Source organism: Hypanus sabinus, chromosome 16, assembly GCF_030144855.1.
Source record: "Hypanus sabinus isolate sHypSab1 chromosome 16, sHypSab1.hap1, whole genome shotgun sequence".
NCBI lineage: Eukaryota > Metazoa > Chordata > Chondrichthyes > Myliobatiformes > Dasyatidae > Hypanus > Hypanus sabinus.
The window spans coordinates 10,589,081-10,603,431 of record NC_082721.1 but is presented as its reverse complement, the minus strand read 5'-3'; the positions used below and the strand labels follow the sequence as shown (position 1 = coordinate 10,603,431).

General features: G+C 42.1%; 1 long non-coding RNA gene across 1 annotated transcript in view; it reads left to right on the top strand.

Moving 5' to 3' along the window:
* The window catches only part of LOC132406005 (uncharacterized), an 80,762-nt gene that overhangs the window by 26,358 nt on the left and 40,053 nt on the right, over nt 1-14,351 (top strand). Inside the window, exon 3 of the long non-coding RNA XR_009516034.1 lies at nt 371-517. This is a non-coding gene — a long non-coding RNA (uncharacterized LOC132406005). The remainder of the gene's footprint in view (nt 1-370; nt 518-14,351) is intronic.

The window sequence follows — 14,351 nt, the reverse complement described above, 5'->3', positions numbered from 1 at the left end:
AATGAGAACATGAGATAATGAGAGAAAGTTCTTAATATGAGATCATTGGTTGTGGGAACATGTCAATGATGGGGAAAGTGACCTTTTGTTCAAGAGCCTGATGGTTGAGGGGTGGTTATTGTTCTTGAACCTGGTGGTGTGAGTCCTGAGGTTCTTGTACCTTTTACCTTGGCCTTTTTGCTTGATGTAGGTAGGGGAGGAGCAGGCTTAAGAAAAAATAACCTGCAGATGCTCTATATCTGAAATAAAAGCAGAAAATGCCGGAGACACTCAGCATGTCAGGCAACAAGTTTGAAAAGAAAAACACGGTTAAAGTTTTGGGCCTGAGACCATTCCCCAGAAGGAATGCTAACTCTGCTTCTCTATCCAGGGGAGCGAACAGCCATTATCAGTATTGGCAAGGAGATGCAAATGATTGCAGATGCTGGAACCTGGGGCAACAAACAATCTGCTGGAAGAACTCCTCTATGTCCATTTATTACCAAGAGAGAGAGCTTGTGATATGTCAAACTGTCAGGTGAATGATTAGCTTTCGTTGGTCTTTCTTGGGGGCTTTGCCAATACTTGCTTGGTGGGTGGAGGAAGCTAATGCTTTCTTGCAGGAGTGGGTGGGGCTGGGAGGAGTCATTGCTTTGCTTGTGCGTGGGAGGGGGGAGTAGTTGGTCCTTTGGGGTTCTAACGTTTTTACTGTCACTCATTCTTTGGGGCACTCTTCTGTTCTTGTGGATGTCTTTGAAGAACAAGAATTTCAGGTTGAATATTGTCAGATATTAAATGGAACTATTAGACTATTGAACTCAGTGGCATGGACAGCATCTGTGGGAGGAATGGAATTGTTGACGTTTCAGATCGAAAGTCTTCAATGGGACCTTGGTCCCAAATATCTACAATCCCTTTCCTCCCTCAAGTGTTGTTTAACCTGCTGATTTCCTCCAGCAGATTATAAACTCGCAGCGCCCATGGTGAGGACCAAGAAGGTTTGATCAAGGGAGGTGGAGGAGCGTTTATAGGACTGCTTGGAGTCAATGAACTGGACAATATTCATCAACACCTCTCTGAATGAGAACATACCAGACATACCCAAATCAAAAGCCATAGATGAACCAGGAGATTCGTAGTCTGCTGAGGGCTAGACCTGTGGCATTCAAGACCAGTAAGCCAGAAATATACAAGAAGTCCTGGTATGGCCTACGGAAGGCTATTTTAAGAGTGAAAAAAACCTAATTCTGATTGAGATTAGAGATGGTATCAGATGCATGTCACCTCTGGCAGGGTTTACAGGCCATTACTTCCTACAAAGCGAAACCCAACATCATGAATGGCTGTGATACTTCACTTCCAGATGAGCTCAACACCTTTTATGCACACTTTGGAAGGGGGAACCTCAGAATCAGGTTTATTATCACCGGCATGTGATGTGAAATTTGTTAACTTAGCAGCAGCAGTTCAATGCAATACATAATCTAGCAGAGACAGAAATAAAAATAGTACTAATATATAAAATAAAACATAATAATAAATAAACAAGTAAATTACACATATTGAATAGATTATTAAAAATGTGCAAAAACAGAAACACTGTATATTAAGAAAGTGAGGTAGTGTCCAAAGCTTCAAAGTCCATTCAGGAATCAGATGGTGGAGGAGAAGAAACTGTTCCTGAATCGCTGAGTGTGTGCCTTCAGGCTACTGTACCTCCTACCTGATGGTAACAGTGAGAAAAGGGCATGCCCTGGGTGCTGGGGGTCCTTAATAATGGATGCTGCCATTCTGAAACACCACTCCCTAAAGATGTCTTGGGTACTTTGTGGGCTAGTGCCCAAGATGGAGCTGACTACATTTACAACCTTCTGCAGCTTCTTTCGGTCCTGTGATACAGCCTGTCAAAATGTCCTCCATGGTATAACTATAGAAGTTTTTGAGTGTATTTGTTGACATGCCAAATCACTTAAAACTCCTAATAAAGTACTACATAGCCACTGTCTTGCCTGCTTTATGACTACATCAATGTGTTGGGGCCAGGTTAGATCTTCAGAGATCTTGACACCCAGGAACTTGAAACTGCTCACTCTCTCCACTTCTGATCCCTCTATGAGGATTTGTATGTGTTCCTTCATCTTACCCTTCCTGAAGTCCACAATCAGCTCTTTTGTCTTACTGACGTTGAGTGCCAGGTTGTTGCTGCGGCACCATTCCACTAGTTGGCATATCTCACTCCTGTATGCCCTCTCGTCACCACCGGAGATTCTACCAACAATGGTTGTATCGTCAGTAAATTTGTAGTTGGTATTTGAGCTAATCCCTGCACCATTCAGTGACTCTGTGATCTGTCTCAGAGACTGATGTCAAAACATCTATCAAGACAGTGAACCCTTGCAAGACATCGGGTATCAGGGTTAAGCACCTGGTAGGGCTCTAAAAACCTGTACCAAGCAACTGGTGGGAGTGTTCAAGGACATCTTCAATCTCTCATTACTGCAGTCAGAGGTTCCCACCTGTTTCAAAAGGGGGACAATTATACCAGGGCCCAGGAAGAGCAGGGTGAGCTGCCTCAACAACTATTGCCCAGTGGTACTCATAACTACTGTGATGAAATGCTTTGAGAGGCTGGTCATGGCTAAAATTAACTCCTGCCTAAGCAAGGACCTAGTCTCAGTGCCTATGTCCACAATTGGTCTACAGTGGATGCAATATCACTGGCTCTCCACTTGGCCTTCGATCACCGAGACAATAGTAATATTTAACATCAGGCTGCTGTTTATTGACTACATGTCAACACCATCATACCCTCAGTTCTAATCAACAAGCTCCAAAACCTGGGCCTCTGTATCTCCCTCTGCAAATGGATCCTCGACTTCCTCAACAGGAGACCACAGTCTGTGGATCCAAACTAACAAAACAGGATAGACAAAGGAGAAGTGCTTGATGCTGTGTACTTGGATTTTCAGAAGGCCTTCGACATGGCGCCATGAATGAAGCTGCCTAACCAATTATGAGTCCATTGTATTACAGAAAATATTTTAGGATGGATAAAACAGTGGCTGATTGGCAGGAGGCAAAGAGTGGGAAGAAAGGAAGTCTTTTCTGGTTGGCTGCCGGTAACTAGTGGTGGTCCACAGGAGTCTGTGTTGGGACTGATTCTTTTTACATTATACTGTATGCCAATGATTTGGATAATGGAAGCGATGGCTTTGTTGCAAAATTTGCAGATGAAATGAAGATAGGTGGAGGGGCAGGTAATGTTGAGGAAGTAGGAAGGCCGCAGATGGACCTAGGCAGATTAGGAGAAAGAGCAAAGAAGTGGTAGAATATATTGTCAGTGTGGGCTATTTTCCAAATGAGAAGAAAATACAAAAAAACTGAGGCACGAAAGGACTTGGGAGTCCCTGTGCAGGATTCCCTAAAGGTTAATTTGCAGGTTGAGTCAGTAATGAGGAAGGCAAATGCAATATTAGCATTCATTTCAGGAGGACTAGAATATAAAAGCAAGGATGTAATGTTGAGACTTCATAAAGCACTGGTGCGGCCTCACTTGGAGTATTGTGAGTAGTTTTGGGCCCCTTATCTTAGAAAGATTGCTGAAACTGGAGAGGGCTCAAAGGAGGTTTACGAAAATGATTCCAGGATTGAATGGCTTGTCATATGAAGAGCATTTGATGGCTCTGGGCCTGTATTCACTAGGATTCAGAAGAATGAGGGGTGGCCTAATCGAAGCACTGGAATGGTGAAGGACCTTGTTAGAATGGATGTGGAGAGGATGTTTTCTATGGTGGGAGACCAGCCTCAGAATGGAGGTGCATCCATTTAGAACAGAGATGAGGAGGACCTTCTTTAGCCAGAGAGCAGTGAATCTGTGGAGTTCTTTTGGTGTCAACATCTCTGAGGGTCTATCCTGTGCCCAACATTTTGATGCAATAACAAAGAGGACACGAAAGGGGCCATATTTCATCAGGAGTTTGAGGAGAATTGGTATGTCACCAATTGGAGTATTGGAATGACTCTCGCAAATTTCTACAGATAGGACAACAAGACATAGGAGCAGAATTTGGCCATTTGGCCCATTGAGTTTGCTCCACCATTCAATCATGTCTGAATGTTTTTTTTCCCTCTCCTCAGCCCCACTCCCCAGCCTTCTCCCTGTAACCCTGATGCCATGTCCAATCAAGAACCTATCAAGCTCTGCCTTAAATACACCCAGTGACCTGGCCTCCACAGTTGCCTGTGGTAACAAACTGAGGAAATTCTACCCCCAGCTAAAGAAATTTCTCCACATCTGATTTAAATAGACATCCCTCTATCCTGAAGCTGTGCCATCTTGCCCTAGACTATCCCACCATGGGAAACATCCTTTTCATATCTACCATGTCTATGCCTTACAACATTTGAAAGGTTTCAATGAAATCCACCCCCCCCCCATGCTTCTAAATTCCAACAAGTACAGATCCACAGTCATCAAACATTTCTCATATGATAATCTTTTCATTCCTGGAGTCATCGTTGTGAACCTCCTCTGAATTCTCTCCAATGCCAGCACATCTTTTCTTAGATGAGGAGCTGAAAACTGTTCAAAATACTCAAGGTGAGGCCTCACCAGTGCTTTATAAAGCCTCAGCATCACATCCCTGCTCTTGTATTCTAGATTTCTTGAAATGAATGCTAACATTGCATTTGCCTTCCTCACCACTGACTCAAACTGCAAGTTTAACATTTAGGGTGTTCGACACAAGGGCTCCCAAGTCTCTTTGCATCTCAGATTTTTGGATTTCCTCCCTGTTCAGAAAATAGTCTGCACATTTATTTCTACTACCAAAGTGCATGACCATGCATTTTTCAAAATTGCATTTCATTTGCTTCTTTCTTGCCCATTCTCCTTCTGCAGCCTACCTATTTAATTAACAGAACCTGCTGCTCCACCAATCTTCAATCACCTGCAAATTTGGCAACAAAGCCATCTATTCCATCATCTAAATCATTGATATACAGCATAAAAAGCAGCCACAACAACGACTCCTGCGGAACAATACTAGTCACTGGCAACCATCCTTTTATTCCCACATGCTGCCTCCTACCAATCAGCCAATGCTGTAAGCATGCCAGTAACTTTCCTGAAATACCATGGGCTCTTAACTTGTTAAGCAGTCTTATGTCTGACACCTTGTCAAAGGCCTTCTGAAAGTACAAATATCCACTTCATCCCCTTTATCTGTCATACTTGTAATCTCCTCAAAGAATTGCAATAGGTTCCTCAGGCAAGAGTTTCCCTTAAGGAAACTATGCTGACTGTCCTATCTTGTCCCATGTCACCAAATACTCCATGACCTCATCCTTAACAATTGACTCCAACATCTTTCCATCACCGAGGTCAGGCTAACTGGTCTATAATTTCCTTTCTGCTGCCTCCCTCCTTTCTTAAAGAGTGGAGTGACATTTGCAGTTTTCTAGTCCTCTGGCACCATGCCAGAGTCCAATGATTTTTGAAAGATCATTACTAATGCCTCCACAATCTCTACCACTACCTCTTTCAGAATCCTATGGTGCAGTTCATCTGGCCTGATTGAATTATGTACCCTCAGGTTTTTCAGCTTTTTGAGCACCTTCTCCCTTGTAATAGTCACTGCACTCACTTCTCTTCCCTCACACCTTTTAACATCTAGCATACTGTTAGTGGCTTCCACAGTGAAGACTGATGCAAAATACTTATTTAGTGCATCTGCCATCTCCTTGTCCCCCACTATTATTTCTCTGGCCTCATTTTCTAGTGGTCCTATATCCACTCTCTCTTTTTTTTTTTACATACTTGAAAAAGCTTTTACTATCCACTTTGATATTGTTTGCTAGCTTGCTTTCATTTTTCATCTTTTCCCTCCTAATGACTCTTAGTTGCTCTCTGTAAGTTTTTAAAAGTTTCCTAATCCTCTGTCTTGCCACTAATTTTTCTTTGTTGTATGCACTCTCTTTTGCTTTTATGTTAGCTTTGATTTCCCTTGTCAGCCATGGATGTGCTATTTTGTCATTGGGTATTTTTCTGTTTGTGGAACATCTGTTCTGTACCTTCCACATTTTCCCCAGAAACTCATGCCATTGCTGCTCGGATGCCATCCCTGCCAGCATCTCCTTCCTATTTGGCCAACCCCTCTCTCATACCTCTAATTTCCTTTACTGCACTGAAATACTGCTACCTCAGACATTACTTTCTCCCTATCAAATTTCAAGTTGAACTCAATCATATTGTGATCACTGCCTCCCAAGGGTTCTTTCACCATAAGCTCCTTAATCAACCTCTAGTTCATTACATAGCATCCAAGCCAATATAGCTGATCCCCCTAGTAGGCTCAATGACAAACTACTCTAAAAAGCCATCTTGGAGGCATTCAACAAAAACTCACTCTCTTGAGATCCATTTCCAACTTGATTTTCCCAATTGACATGAATGTTGAAATCTCCATGACTATCATAACATTGCCATCTATGGTCCATATCCCAGCTACCGTTGGGGAGGTCTGTGTATAACTGTCATCAGGGTTCTTTCTTAAAGATGTAATGTGGAGAGCATTCTAACTAGTTGCTACCCCTTCTGTTATGGAGGGGCCACAGAACAGGATCAGAAAAAGCTGCAGAAATTTGTAAACTCAACCAGCGCCATCATGAACACTAACCTCCCCAGCACTGAGAATACTTTCAAAAGGCAATGCTTCAAAAAGGAGGCATCCATCATTAAGGCCCCACCATCACCCAAAACATGCCCTCTTCTTCTTGCTACCATGGAGGAAGTGCACAAGCCTAAAGACACACACTGTCACATGTGTGGAACACCAGTAGATTCAAATGCAGGACACAAACACATTTTGTAGCATTAGTAAGAATAGAGTTTATTAATAATTACAAGGGAAGCTAGAAACAAAGATTGTTCAGAGGGAAATCAAGGAGTGAACAAAACAGAAGTGGGAATAAACATGGCTGGACTCAGACTCAGGCCCTGGACTTAGATTGGGACAAGGGACTTGGAACTCAGAACCTCAGAGTCTGGACTAGGAACAGAACACAGAATACTGAGCTAGGGCTCCTCCTTGGGCACAGGACATAGAGCTGGGACTCTTCTTAGACACAGGGCACAGAACATGAAGAGACAGTTCCCCACTCCACATAGTGGCAAACAGCCAGACCTACCCAGCGGAGGAGGACAGAGAGACAAAACCACAAAACAACAGACAGTCGTTTATCTTGACACAAAATGGCTCCAAGTAATGGCAATCCCTTGATGTGGCCCAGGAACTACAGACAGTGGATCTTAACTCACTCCAGCAGTTTAACTTGACAGACCCACTCTGGCAAGGTAGCTTAGCGGCTGGCTCTGGCAAGGAAGGGTGACTTATTGGCACTCACATCAGGAAGAAGACTTTACTTGTTCCAGCAAGGTCACTTGCTTCAGTGACAATCTAGTGCCAAGTAGCTGTAAATCCGACACTAAATACTACTGGTTCAGCTGAGAATCAAGTGCCTTTAATTACAGAGCCCAAGAAACATGGGGAAACAATAAATCAAGGAAAACAAGGAGTCAACAGTCCTGATCGTGATACAAAGGAAATTTAAAGGAACCAGGGGATCACTGATCAGGACCATGACATACACTCAACATTTCAGGAACAGCTTCTTCCCTTTGGCCATCAGAATTCTGAATGGACATTGACATTTTTAAGAGACTCCTGGATAGGTACATGGAGCTTAGAAAAATGGAGGGCTATAGGTAACCCTAGATAATTTCTAAAGTAAGTTTATGTTTGGCACAGCATTGTGGGACCAAAGACCTGTATTGTGCTGTAGGTTTTCTCTGAAACCATGAACACTTTCTCAGTACTTTTCCTTCTGGTTTTGCACTACCTATTTCATTTTTTTAATATACTTACTGTAATTTATAGTTTTTATCGTGATGTGTTGCAATGTACTGCTGCTGCAAAATAACAAATTTCATGACATATGCTGACAATATTAAAGCTGATTCTGAAACACAAGTGTTTGTGCAGATGCTGGAAATCTAGAGTAACACAAACTGGAGGAACACAGCAGGTCAGGCAGCATCAATAGAGAAGGGTAAACCTTCGATGTTTCGGGCAGCGATGTCTATGGAGAGGGCATCAGGGGAGCGTAGTGATTAGAGTGATTCTATTGCAGCTTGGGGCATTGGAGTTCAGAGTTCAATCCTGCTAGTGTTTGTAGGGATTCTGTATTTCCTCCCCAGAGAATGCATGGGTTTAGTCTGGATGCTCTGGTTTCATCCCATATCCCAAAGACGTACCAGTTAGTTGGTTAATTGGTCATTGTAAATTAATCCCTTATTAGCTTAGAGTTAAATGAGGAGCTTCTGGGTGTAATGGCTGGAATGGCCTATTCTGCACTGTACCACCAGTACAGAAATAAGCAAACAGTAAATGTTTCAGGCCAAAACCCTTCATCAGGACCTGATAAGGGTCTCAACGTGAAACACTGGCTGTACCTTCCTCTCCATAGATACCGCAGATGCTGGATATTTTGAGCAACACACACAAGATACTGGAGGAACTGAACAAGTTTAGGCAGCATCTAATGAGGAGACTAAACAGTTGATGTTTTGGGCTGATACCCTTCATCAGGTTGACGGTTTATCCCCAACCATAAATGCTGGCTGACTTGGTGAGCTCCTCCAGCGTTTTGTGTGTATTCCTCCAGCAGATTGTTTGTTGCTATCAAAACCAGCATATTAGGTGAGCGGGGGAGGTATATTATATTAGTATGACAGAATGGAGACGCACATGGCAAATCTTTCATCTTATCCTCTGAGATCTTGTGGCATTTTGGGTGAAGAACGTGCTCAGGATGGAGAAGCACTACAGAGAGCTGTAGGTGCCTAGAACACGCTGCCAGGGAAGGTGGTAGAAACAAAAATAATCCAATTTATTTTCATGTGCACAAGTACAAGAAAGTACAGGTGTAATGGAATTCTTACTTTCAGCACCATCACAGGCGCATAGCATCAAAGTGGATTAAATTAATTGGTGTTTCTAAGGAGCAGATTCAGAATCAGGTTTATTATCATTAACATACAATGCCTATAAAAAGTATTCACCACTCCCCCACCAGAAGTTTTCATATGTTTTTGTTTTGCAACATTGAATCACAGTGTATTTAATTGGGCTGTTTTGACACCGATCAACAGAAAAAGACTCTCCCACATCAAAGTGAAAACAGATCTCTACAAAGTGATCTAGATTAATTACAAATATAAAACACAAAATAATTGATTGCATAAGTATGCACTCCTTTCAAATCAGTATTTAGTAGATGCACCGTTGGCAGCAATTACGGTCTTGAGTCTGTGTTTTAAACATCTGGATACTGCAATTTTTCCCCATTCTTCTTCACAAAACTGCTCAAGCGCTCTCAGATTGCATGGGGATCATGAGTGAACAGCCTTTTTCAAGTCTAGCCACAAATTCTCAAATGGGTTGAGGACTTGGCCACTCTAGGACATTAACTTTGTTATTTTTAAGCTATTGTTATGTAGCTTTGGCTTTGTGCTTGCGGTTATTGTCTTTCTGGAAGACAAATCTCCCAAATCTCAGTTCTCTTGCAGAGTGCATCAGATTTTCCTCAAGTATTTCCCTGCATTCATTTTACCCTCTACCGTAAACAAGTCTTCCATGGCCTGCTGCAATGAAGCATCTCCACAGCATGATGCAGCCACCACCGTGCTTCACGGTAGGGATGGTGTGTTTTTGGCTTACACCAAACATAGTGTTTAGTCTGATGGCAAAAAAGCTCAATTTTGGTTTTTTCAGACCACAAAACCTTCTTTTAGCTGACTTCAGAGTCTCCCACATGCCTTCTGGCAAACTGTAGCCAATATTGTATGTGAGTTTTTTCAACTGTGGCTTTCTCTTTGCCACTCTCACTTAAAGCTGTGACTGGTGAAGTACCTGGGCAACAGTTGTTGTATGCGCAGTCTCTCCCATCTCAGCCACTGAAACTTATAACTCGTCCAGAGTTGTCATAGGTTTCTTGCTGGCCTCCCTCATTCGTCCCCTTCTTTCATGGTCAGTTTTGAAGACAGCTTGCTCTAGGCAGATTTACAACTCTACCATATTCTTTCCATTTCTTGATGATCGATGTAACTGTACTCTAGAGGATATTTTTTTGTATCCATCTCCTGACTTGTGTTTTTCAATAATCTTTTTTGTGGAGTTGCTTGGAGTGTTCTTTGTTTTCATGGTGTAATTTTTGCCAGGATACTGACTCGTCAGCAGTTGGAACTTCCAGATACAGGTGTATTTTTACTGTAATCAGTTGAAACACCTTGACCGCACACAGGTCTCCATTTAACTAATTATGTGACTTATAAAACCAATTGGCTTGACCAGTGATGATTTGGTGTATCATATTAAGGGGGTGGATGAATACTTATGCAATCAGTTTTATATTCAAAATGAACTTAGATCACTTTGGAGAGATCTGTTTTCACTTTGACGTGAAGCAGTCTTCTGTTGATCAGTGTCAAAAAAGCTGAATTAAATCCACTGTGATTCAATGTTGTAAAACAGCAAAGCGCGAAAACTTCCAAGGTAGGTGAATACTTTTTATAGGCCATGGATTTGTTTTTTTGCAGCAAACACATAAAAGTCTATAAATTAAAAAATCAAAATAGTGCAAAAATACCAAATAACAAGGGTCATTGTCCATTGATCCCTTTTTGCACTACTTATTTATTTTTAAAATATATTTCCTATTGTAACTTACAGTAATTTTATGTATCGCACTGTACTACTGCCACAAAACAATAAAATTCATGGCAAGTATCATTGATAATAAAGGGAACACAAAAGATTCTACAGATGCTGGAAACCCAAAGCAACACACAGAATGCTGAAGGAACTCAGCAGGTCAGGCAACATCTATGAAAATGGATAAACATTCGACGTTTTGAGCCAAGACCCTTCTTCAGGACTGGAAAGGAAGGGGGAAGATGCCAGAATAAAGGTGGTGAAAGGGAAAGGGTATAGCTAGAAGGTGATAGGTGAATCCAAGAGGGTAGGAAAGATAAAGGGCCGGAGAGGAAGAAATCTGATAGAAATACTTTCACAAAGAAAGAGAATACTTTCACCAAGGTGTTTGTTGAGGAACTGAAGTTACGCAATTTTGCGTGATATTTTTGATTATTACCTGAACCATGTGTTTCCTTAACCGGTGGAACACTCTCTGCATGCGTGCCTGCTGTTAGTCACCACATTAAAAGGCAGCCTATCTGACTCTGTCTAAGGTGTGGTCACACCTCGTCTCTGAGAGATTTATTGTGAAGCAAACTGGGGAAAAAAAGTGGACTAACCTAGCAGGTTTTACAAATCACTGGTAACTCTGAATAAAATAGCACTGTGTTGTTTATTTCTGAGAAAGCATTAAAGATGACAGGTACAAAACATGGTAATGCCAGGGCAGCCAGAGCTTCAAATCCTGCATATGAAAATTAGAACTAAGCAAGTGTATTTTTAGAAGCCAATCTAATCTTTCACAAGTTGCATTAAGTTTGTGGCTTTAGGACAGAAGCTTCATCTGTTCTACGTCACAATGGACATCTGCAGTCGAGGGTGGAGTTTCTGACATATTGCCAGGAGTGTGCTACCTGTCACTGTGAATTGGCTCCTGGAAGTCACTTTTAAGATGAACAACGTGATTTGGGCTTTTTTGGAATGACATTGCTGCTTGTTTCTTTCGCAAGAAGGTGTCAACACTGAAACACAAGAGATTCTCGGTGGGGCGGGGAGCAGTACAGTAGCGAAACAATTAATGCAACGCTTTACAACCCAGGTTCATTTCCCGCTGCTGCCTGTAAGGAGATAGTGTGTTCTCCACGTGCTCCGGCTTCCTCCCACATTCCAAAGACGTATAGGTTAGTAGGTTAATTCTTCACCTGAGTAGCAGGGGCTCATTGGTCCAGAAGGACCAGTATCTTTTCAAATAAAACACACACAAAATGACAGAGGAACTTAGCAGGTCAGGGAGCATCTATGGAGGGGAATAAACAGTTAACATTTTGTGCCAAAACCCTTCATATATTATCAGAGATTGATAGATTCTTGATTAGTCAAGGCATGAAGGCAGCAGATTGGGACTGAGAGAGAAATGGATCTGGGACTGAGGAAATGGCAGTGCAGATGCAATAGGCCAACTGGCCTAATCCTGCTCCTATATGTAATGGTCTTATCAGGATTGGAAAGGAAGGGGGAAGGAGACAGAATAAGAAGGTGGGGAAGGGAAGGAGGACAAGCTGGCATCTGATAGGTGATACCAGGAGAGAAGAAGGTTGGTAACTCAGTGAGGGTGGATAAAGGAAGAATCTGGAAGGTGATAGGTGGAGAAGGTAAAGGGCTAAAGAAGGAGGAATCTAATTGGAGGGAACAGTGGACCATAGGAGAAAGGAGAGGAGGGGCACAAGAAGGAGGTGATGGGTAGGTGAAGAGAAATTTCTCAAAATTTCCAACAATTTTAGAAATCTGTTAGCTAATCCAACAGTTCAGCCATTATCAATGGAACTTAGTATCAATGAAATCGGAGGCTGGCAATTCTGGACAATGTTTCTCACTCTCTGCATGCCACCTTGACTGAACAGAGGAGCACTTTTAGTAATAGACTAAGCCACTGCATTGCCCCAAGGAGTGCTAAATGGGGTCATTCTTACCTTTGGCCATTATGCTGTATAATGAGTCAACCTATAGCCAGTGAAGTGACGAGCCCCTCCTGTTAGACTGTTTGAGATAACTTATTCTTTATTCTTTCTTATTTCTCTTCTAATATTTGTATATTTATATATCTGTGCACTTGTAAAGCTATTGTGACATTGTAATTTTGGGATCAATAAAGTATCTATCTACTTCAGCCCACTATCTCTACTAGGAAATAGGCTGCTGACAGCTGGTCACTAGAGTCCTCTGTCCTGGGCCAGTCCTTCAAGTTGTCCCCAGGCATAGCCCATCTTCAAAGATCTTTCCTCTCCCAGGGATAAGGTCTTTGGAGCTTTTGTTGGCATTTCTGTAGCACTGTGATTTTACAGATGGTGTTACTAGCCATATGCCCAACCTTCCTCCTTGGGACTGTCCATGGCGGAGTTTATCAATGGAAGGAGAGTTGGACTTAACGGTTTAGAATCCCTTTGTCGATTAACTCTATTTCTCTTTCCACAGATGCTGTGGTCAAAAGTTTCCAGCATTTTCAGTTATTATTTCAAATCTCCAAATACCTGTATCTTGTTTATTTCACATCATGGGTAAATCCCTCCCCAAAACTGAGCACATCTACATGGAGCACAGTTATAGAAAGTAGTATCCATCATCAGGGATCCCACCATCTAGGCCAGGCTCTCTTCTCACTGCTGCCATCAGGAAGAAGGTACAGGAGCCTCAGGACTCACACCACCAGGTTCAAGAACAGTAATTACCCCTCAACCATCAGACTCTTGAACCGGGGGAATAACTTCATTCAACTTTGCTCATCCCAACATTGAACTGTTCCAATAATCTACAGATTCACATTCAAGGACTCTTTATCTTGTGCTCTCAATTTTATTTCTTATTTCTTCTTCTTCTTTATTTTTTGTATTTGTGCAGTTTATTGTCTTTTGCACATTCGTTGTTTGTCCATCTTGTTATGTGCAATCTTTCATTGATTCTATTCTTTATTTTGTTTTTTACAGTGAATGCCTGCAAGAAAATAGACCTTGAGGTTGTATATGCTGACGTATACATACTTCGGTAATAAATTTGCTTTATACTTTGAACCTGCTGCTCCCTAAAGGAACCAGACTGAAATCCATCAGAGACTTGCCTGCCCACAACTTCAACATCCTGTCTCCCTGTAGTTTTTCTGAACTCCCCCCCCCCACCCCAACATTCCAATTCCCAATTTATACCAATTTTCGGGATGTCTGGGTGGATCTCTTTGACAATGGTTGTCAACCTCATTCCCATTCTGACATGTCTGTCCATGGCTTCCTCTTTTGCCACGATGAGGCCAGATTCATATTCCAACAACTCATATTCTGTCTGTTTGGGTAGCCTCCAACCTGATGCATGAACATCAATTTCTCTAATTTCCAGAAATTGCCCTCCCGCCTCTCCTTCTCTCTTTCTTCACTCCTCACTCTGGCTATCCTTTCACCCCTTTTCTTCCTTGAGAAGTTCCTCCAGCATTTTTATGTGCATTGCCCAGCTAACACAGACTTTGTTCTCTCAGAGGGTCACAGAGATTTGGAATTCTTCACCCAGAGATCTGTAGAGTTGGAGTCAGGATTTGCATTGAACTGCTGCAACATAGTTAACAAATTTCACAAT